Raw genomic sequence first — 8,868 nt, 5'->3', positions numbered from 1 at the left:
CCTGGCTAATTTTGTATTTTTAGTAGAGACAGGGTTTCACCATGTTGGTCAGGCTGGTCTCAAACTCCCGACCTCAGGTGATCCACCCCCCGCCCCCCAGCCTTCCAAAGTGCTGGGATTACAGGCGTGAGCCACCGCACCCGGCCTATAGTGTCCTGTTAATTGGAGGTGCTCAATAAATGTTTAACTGAATAAAACAATGAATAAAAACAGTACTTTGGGCCAATGTCTCCTGAAAGAAAAGGTTGAACAGTTCAATTCTACACATATTCAGACCTTGTTATACGCAGTGCAGAGATCAGAATCCAACTTGCTTAATTTTTATTCCAATACTTTTCCACAATACTCTCACCACTATTGAGGTAGCCATAAGTATAGTGATTGCAAGCACAGAATCTGGCATCAGGCTGTTCGCATTACAGCTTTATCAGTTAGTAATATGTGATCCTGGGCAAGCTACTTAATCTCTCTGTGCACCAGTTTCCTCCTAAAAGAATACATATCTCACACAATTTTTGTTACAACTGAATGAGACAATAGTGTAAAGTTATTAGAACAGTGTTTGAAACATGCTACACACACAAAATGTTATTATTTAAAATGTTAAGACCACCCTAAGTGGAACATTTAGGCATTGGAAGTTTCATTAAAAATAAACATGAAAGTAGAATAAGCTGCAGCCTCTCTGCGGAAGAATTCCAATAGTAGGAACATGATTAGTTAATACTGAACACGTGCCCCAGAGGCTGCGCTCCTCAATTACTAAACCCCAGCAATTGGCTCACAATCCAAGTCCTTGGCCAGGCTGCCCAGGATTTAGTTTTCCATAATCCTGCTACTCACCTTTCCCCTTTGATAGCTGAGGACATTTAAAAACTGTTTGTTTGTTTTTAATTGAACAACTGAGCTGGGAGAATACCCAGTGTTCAAGCTAAAGAACTGTGAGTTCTGCTCCAGCCCACCACTAGGTGATTGATTTACTCTTAGCTGATTCCAAATCAGAAACATAATCAGCAAGGACTGGGGAACCTCCCACAGTACTTTCTCTCGCTGCAGTTTTCTCCACCCACACAAGTCCACCACTTTTAAAAGCATTTCTTCCATCTCGCTGGCCACATCTTCGTGGATGGCAACGCTGCCACTGTGCTTCAGAATCCTCTATCTCTTCCAGATCTTTCCAGGTGCTTTTCTCAGGGTCAGTGGCATCTAATCTTTGTGACTCTACTCCTGGTTTGAGACCTCAGTTAACAGCCTTGGGAAAACTGTAACATAAACTGCAACGCTGTTGGTGCCGTTTCTTCTTAGACAAGGTGGCAGTGATTGCCTACCCCCACAGCCTGCCTTCCACTGCGCCAGCAAAACCGCCTCCTACCAAAGCGCCGAGGGCTCCCAGAGCGCAGGCGCCCCGGGCCCGCCCCTTTCCGAAGACTCGGCTCCTATTGGCCCAGGGGCCGGGGTTGAAACGCCCTAATAGCCGGACCGGGGTGATCATGTGACTTGCGGGGGTGGGGCTGCGCCGGCCTCTTCCCAGCCAGCTTGAAAGGGTTTGCGTAACCGGCCTTGTGGGCCCTTAAAGCGCTCTGTTAAAGCGCTCTGTGGGCGGCTTGGCCTCAACTCCCTTAGTCTAGGCGCACGAAGGGAGTTGCTCCTAGCTCTCGTCCGTCCCGGGTTCGCTTTTCTTTCCTTCCCGATGCCTGGCTTTTAGATCCACTACCGCAGAGTCTGCGGCTGCCAGGAAGCCCAGATTCGAGTGTCCGGAGAGTAACCGGAAGTGCTGTCCCCAGGCCTAGGGGCGGCGCCGGCGGCTGCAGGGTAAGCGCGGCCTGCGGGGCCCAGGGGTGGGATGGGTGCGCGGCGGGACCCAAGAGCCAGGGCCACAGTCGAGTGGGACCAGCCCCTGTTCCTGGACACTGAGCATGGTCTTGTCCCCCCTGACGGCGGACGGAGGACTGAAAGATGGTCAATGAAAAGTTGAAAGAAGAGAACCTTAGTACGATAGTTCCTAGAGATAATAGTAGTAAACACGGCAAGGCACTTTTCAAAGCAATGTATATCGAGAAATAAAAGGACGTTAAGTGGATTTTTCTCTTCATCTTCAGTGCAGGAATTAATTATGTTGCAGTTGAATCTATCTGCAGAAAAATCTGGTTTAATCTTCCTATAACCATTTCTTTTTGGAAAACGGAATTACATATAACTATATTATATACACTTACCGCGTGCGCTTTGGGGTTTGTAGTGGTAGACGAATGGGTCTTTGATCTTTGAAGTTGAGATAATACATACAAAAACAATTAGCAGAAGGAGAAAAAACAAACGAAAAACGAGGCTTAGGGCTTTGTTACGAAGTTGCAGTTAGTAATTATTCAGAAAGACTCCTGACATTTTGTCTAGAGTTAGTCGGAACTGATGGCTACCCGTGGCAGGTAGTTCCTGCAGGAGAAACAATGTAAGCAAAGATGGGAAGAGATAAGCTATGGTTGAAGGATGCTCACTAGAATGGAGAGGAAATCAGACCAGTTTTCTAGGCCAGCTCTAGAAAAATTATGAATTATAAATTTCACAAGGTCATCATCTACATTATTGATTTTTCTTCTAGGAGAGGGAAGAATTGAGTGTTGTGAATAGTTCTGGACTAGAGACCTTTTGAAACCAAAAGGAAGATGGTCTTGAATCTTTCTTGTTATGGTAAGTGGCATACCAGGCTCTGTTTCTGTATAAATGTGGATGGGGGCGTGAGGTGGGGCAGGGTGAAAGGAAAGTATGGGAGAAGATATATGGAAAAAGAGAATGGCCCTTTCTTAGCTCCTAAGATAGCAGAGTGATAAAACTGGGCCCTATCCTACCAACTTAAGGCTATTTTCTACTCCTTTTCAACATGCATACATATACACATTAGGCTTGCAGTAATTGCTTTTTGATTGATTTGTAACACAAAGAGGGTAGTATGCCTAATGCTTAGGTAGGCTCTGGAGTCAGAAGATAGGTATTTAAATCCTGACTCTGCTACTTACTGTTTGTAAGTTGTTGGGTGATTATCTAACTGCTGTAAGCATCAGGTTTTCCATCTGTAAGATCCAAACATTGGTATTAATACCTATTTTATAGGATCCTTGGGAGGACTAAATGAGATAATCCATGTAATCAATGAAAAATAAATGAGAAATTTCCAAGCCTAAGGCCTGTAAACACCATCTAGTTTTTAAATAATGCTTTACTAACTTTGTCTCTTGGTCCCATATACCGTTTAAGGATAACCATGAACTCTCAAGTTGTATGAATTAGCCTGTCTGCTTGGACTTTTGTTGTATTCCAGTTTATTCTTTTCACTTCGACCCTAGGCATGAAAGAGTACCAGTCTCTTCCTAGGATGGGGCAAGAGAAGCATCCTAAAGGAGGGTACCCTGGAGCTAAGACTTGAAAGATGTATTTGGGCTTGCTAGATGAACCAGCCAGGGCTACTGGTCTAGTCTGTTATATTGCTACTGGGGGTCCAAGGATGATGATTGCCTTTTTGTTCTGGTATTTGTTCACACTTTTCATTTATTCAACAAATGTACTCTAGGTACTAGGGATATTACAGTAAGCAAAAGACTAAGTCCTAACCCTAGTAGAAGTTATATTTTAGTAAAAAGACAAACAAATGAACAAATATAAAATGTGTACCACAAAGTTGAATGGTGATAAGTGCTATGGAGAGAAATAAAATGGGATAAAGCAACACAGTCTAAATTTTAGATAAGGTAGTCAGGGTGTGCTGCTTTTTGAGGAAGTAATCTTCAAGCAGAGACTTGAGTCCAATAAAGGAGTAAGCTGCATGGGAAAGAGCATTCTAGGCAGAAGGAACAGGTGCAAAAAGCTCGGAGGTGGCCTGTGAGGCTGAAGATACGCAGAGGTGCCACATTATGTAGGGCAGTAAAAACTTTGGATTTTATTGTGAGTGTGATAGGAAACAGTATTTGAAATTAGGGAAGTGTCAAGATCTTTTTTTTATTTTTGAGATGGAGTCCTCGCTTTGTCACCCAGGCTGGAGTGCAGTGGCACGATCTCAGCTCACTGCAAGCTCCGCCTCCTGGGTTCACACCGTTTTCCTGCCTCAGCCTCCTGAGTAGCTAGGACTTCAGGCACCTGCCACCATGCCCGGCTAATTTTTTGGTATTTTTTAGTAGAGACGGGGTTTCACTGTGTTAGCCAGGATGGTCTGGATCTCCTGACCTCGTGATCCACCCACCTCGGCCTCCCAAAGTGCTGGGATTACAGGTGTGAGCCACCGCGCCTGGCCTTATGATCTGTTTTGAGGTTTGGCACCCACACTTACTTTTTTAGGTTTTGACATCTAAAAAAAAACTTGGATATAAATAGGAAAATTATTTCCTTATTTATTCAGTTTTTTTTCTTCTTCTTCTTAATGCCCCACACTTCATTGGTTGTTTAGCACAAATAAGACACCTTGGACTGATAACTTTAGGGAATAATGTAAATGATTTGCCTGGCTGTGACAGAACTAAGAATCCTTTATTTTCACTGTATTCTCCTTTTGAGCTTAACAATAGTACAAATTTTAAAAGACAAAACCTTTAATGAATTACAGCTATTTTTCTGTATCCCTGCATATCTTTACTTGATTGTGATTCTGAGTTGGAATTCTTCCTTTTCCTTCTAATATTGCTCCATAAATTTTTTCTAGTTTTTGCATAATCTTCATATTAATCATTAACTGGCCAAATTGTTTTATTAGTTATTTTAAGTGGGTTTTGAACAAGGCTTTGCACAAGAATCAGGCATAGAAAATGGGCTTAATACATGTTAGTGGTTTTGTGCATGTGAAGGTAGAATTAAGAAAATAATAGAATCTACCATTTATTAAGCATCTACTGAGACCTAGACATTGAGCTTAGTACCGACAGTGTCTTGGTTCTTATAGCAACTCTGTGAGGAAAAAAGAGAAAGTTAAAGTTAAAGGAAATTAAGTTACTTACCACAGCTACAAAGGAGTAGAGTGGGAATTTGAACCAAAATCTGCATACACAGCTTAAACTGTCAGTATTAACCACCAAAATAAACCAACCTTTGGCCACAATGTTTTTTGAAAACCAAAATAAAATACCTTTTAATTTTGAGTAAGTACAGACATACAAAAATTGCAAAATGATACAAAGAACTCCCATATACCCTTCACCCATATGCTCTAAATGTTAACATTTTACCATGTTTGCTTTAGGATTTTGACTCTATTAAACAAACGTTTTAGTCTGTTTTGGGCTGCTATAACAGAATACTGTAGACTTGAGTAATTTGTAATGAACAGAAATTTATTGGCTTATGATTCTGGAGATTCGAAAGTCCAAGACAGGGACTGGCCTCTAGTGAGAGCCTTCTTGCTGTGTTATTTCATGGCAAAAGGGCAAAGAGAGGGTGAGAGCAAGCAAGAGTGCTCAGAAAGGGACCAAACTCATCTTTTTATGAGGAACTGACTCCTGAAATAATGGCATTAGTCTATGAGGGTGGTGCCCCTGTTACCCACATACCTCCCATTAGTACCCGTTTCCCAACGTCACTGCATTGGGGATCAGGTTTCCAATGCATTAACTTTGGAGGACACATTCAAAGCATAGCAGTACACATATACGTATATAAAGATTTTTTCCTGAACCATTTGAGAGTAAGTTGTAGACATCGTGCCTCTTCTCCAACAGAAGCAATCAGAATCAACATCCCCATATGCATGTACAGTACTACTAGCTATGCCATCCTTAGGAGAACTGAGAAAACAGTCATTCAGATTCATTTTCTGTGGGGACTTCTTTTCTAGAACCCTGGTTGAGAAAGCCTGTCCTAAATACTCAATTGTATATTTCCTAAAAACAAGGATATTCTCTAGAAATTCGTTACCATTATCAGAGTCAGGAAATTAACATTCATAGAATAAGTACTATTATCTAATCTCCAGACCTTGTTTGAACTTAGCCAATTGCTCCACTCATGTTGTTTAAGACAAAAAGAGAAAAATGTTTTTTGTGGGCCAAGATCTAATTCAGCGTTAGTCATTTAATTTAATTATAGTATTGTCTCTATTGTGAACATATTTTTAGACTTTATCTTTCATAACTTTGACATTTTTTGAATATTTAGGCCATTTATTTGGTAGTTTCCCTCAGTTTGGGTTTCTCTGATGTTCCGTCGTGATCAGATTCAGGTTAGACATTTTTGGCAAGATACCTCAGAAGTGATGTTATGTTTTTCTCTTTGCATCATATTAGGAGGCACATGATGTTTTATCTCATTACTGGCCATATTCACTTTAGTTGAAGTAAGGTGGCGTCTTCCAGGTTACTTGGTTAAGGTGGCTTCTTCCAGGTTTCTATACTATGAAGTTACTCTTTTTGTATTTATAATTATTAAATATCTAGTGGGGAGATATTTTCAGATTATGTAAATATCTTGATTCTCATAAAATTTTTCATCCACTAGATTTTTGCACAGTACTCTTGATTGAACATGAAGTTTTTAATTCCATCATTTCTTCTGTATTTAATTGTTTGCTTTTCTAATGCAAAAAAGTTTTCCCTTCTATACACTTTTTTTAAAATGAGTACAAATTCATGGATTCTTATTGTGTGACTAATTTATTACTGTTATTACTTATTTCAGTGTTCTACTTGTTCCAGTTTTGTACAGTGGCAGTCCTTCCATCCTGAATTGTGGGTCCTTCTGGCATATTGTACCACTTTTTGAGCACTTCCTTACTTTCTGACACATCAGGATAGTCCAGGCTCATCTTACACTTTCCAAACCCTGGAAACAGCCATTTCTCCAAAGAGTCTTGATTCTTTTCAATGGAGAATGGTATTTAGAAACCCATATCTGAATGCTTGGTATACTCATTACTACTAGGATTTTATTGTTTCCATGACTTCTCAGCAAACATTACTAGGAAAAAAAAAATACACGCACATAATTTCACACATACATACATTTCTTTATTCTCTATATAAACCTTAAAATCTTGACTTATACTGATACTTCTAATTCCAGTTAAACACTACAGAGTTGATTCTAGCCTTTCTCTTTTCTATATTTTTAGCCTTCTTCATTGACAATGAGGAATCTAGGTGACATTATCCATAGTATATTTACTTATTTATTCAGTCCTAGGATACACATTAAGTAGTGTACCCTTGGCCGGGCGCGGTGGCTCAAGCCTGTAATCCCAGCACTTTGGGAGGCCGAGACGGGCGGATCACGAGGTCAGGAGATCGAGACCATCCTGGCGAACACGGTGAAACCCCGCCTCTACTAAAAAAAAAAAAAAAAAATACAAAATACTAGCCAGGCGAGGTGGCGGGCGCCTGTAGTCCCAGCTACTCAGGAGGCTGAGGCAGGAGAATGGTGTGAACCCGGGAGGCGGAGCTTGCAGTGAGCTGAGATCCGGCCACTGCACTACAGCCTGGGGTGACAGAGCGAGACTCCGTCTTAAAAAAAAAAAAAAAAAAAAAGTAGTGTACCCTTATCCCGACAGGGGAGAAAACCTGTACTGATTCGAGTTATTTTTATCTTGAGATTGAATACACATAGTCCCAATACTGTGTTACAGAGTTTTTTTTTTTCCTCTTCTGCATAGTTGTTATTTATTTGAAACACAGGTACGTTTGTTTTTATGCTTTTCTCCTCCATCTTGACTATTTAGTTCATTAGTTCATTCATTTATTGAATATGTAAAATATAATTCTAAAAGTAAAAATATGTGTGTTGTGTCTTCATACTCTTAGAGAAATAGGACTCTTCCTCCTCCACCCAATTCTGTTTTCCTGTGCCATCAGTTCCATTTTTATCTGCCTTGTAATGATAACCAATCTCATTACTTTCTTGTTTTTTGGGGCAAGTGGAGAAATACATATTTTTATTTCTACTTTCTTACATAAAATACAACATACTTTTTTACAGTTTGCTTTTTAAAATTTATAATTTATCTTGGAAATCACATCAGTTGATAAAGATGTTCCACATTCTCTTTTACAGTTGCATAGTACTCCATTATATATGGATGTACCATAGTTTATTCCCCATTTTTTTATGTACAGGTATTTAAGTTATTTTAAATATTTTTCCATTACAAACATTACTACAGTGAGTAATATTATGCTTTATATTTTCATGTTATTGGAGTTGAATCTCAGAGTCCATTACTAGAAATGGGATTGCTGAGTCGAAAGTAAATGTATATCTAGTTTTGTTACATACTGCCACATTCCCCTGCGGAAGAGATTGTACCAATATGCATTCTCTCCAGCAGCAGAGTTTGTCTGTTTCCTTACAGTGTTGACAATGAAATGCATTGTCATACTTTTTAATGTATGCTGATTTAATTGGTGAGAACTGGTATTTCATGTACTTTTAAAAAATTATTTCATTTTTATATAGACTTACCAATTTGCATTCCCCCCAGCAACATATGAGTGTGTCTGTTTCCTTACAGTGTTGACCACAAAATGCATTGTCATACCTTTTAATGTATGCAGATTTAATTGTTGAGAACTGGTATTTTGTGTACATTTAAAAAATTATTTCATTTTTTATAGACTTTACTTTTTAGAGAACTGTTAGGTTCATAGGAAAATTGAGCAAAAAATACCGAGAATACCCGTATGTCCCCTACCACTCCCTTTACCCTGACACATGCACATACCACACACACAGCACACACAGCATCCCCCACTGTTAATATCTTCAACAGAGTGATACATTTCTTACAATCAATGAACTTAAGTTGATACGTTATTGTCACCCAAACTCCATAGGTTACATTAGGGTTCACTCTTTATGTTGTACATTCTATGGAGTATCTATAATTTTTTTTTTTTTTTTTTT

At 39.6% G+C, this 8,868-nt stretch overlaps 1 protein-coding gene across 3 annotated transcripts in view; it reads left to right on the top strand.

The window, feature by feature from the left end:
- Positions 1-1,501: 1,501 nt before the first annotated feature.
- The window catches only part of ZNF322 (zinc finger protein 322), a 25,705-nt gene continuing 18,338 nt past the window's right edge, over positions 1,502-8,868 (top strand). For 2 of the 3 annotated variants that reach the window (XM_011962890.1, XM_011962888.1), the window contains exons 1-2: positions 1,502-1,812; positions 2,600-2,688. The gene's annotated coding sequence lies outside the window, so the exon portion shown is untranslated. The remainder of the gene's footprint in view (positions 1,813-2,599; positions 2,689-8,868) is intronic. The other variant, XM_011962889.1, reaches the window with a different exon arrangement.

Source organism: Colobus angolensis, unplaced genomic scaffold (assembly GCF_000951035.1).
Source record: "Colobus angolensis palliatus isolate OR3802 unplaced genomic scaffold, Cang.pa_1.0 Scaffold6, whole genome shotgun sequence".
In the NCBI taxonomy this organism is placed as follows: Eukaryota; Metazoa; Chordata; class Mammalia; order Primates; family Cercopithecidae; genus Colobus; species Colobus angolensis.
This window is presented reverse-complemented; position numbering and strand designations above follow the sequence as displayed.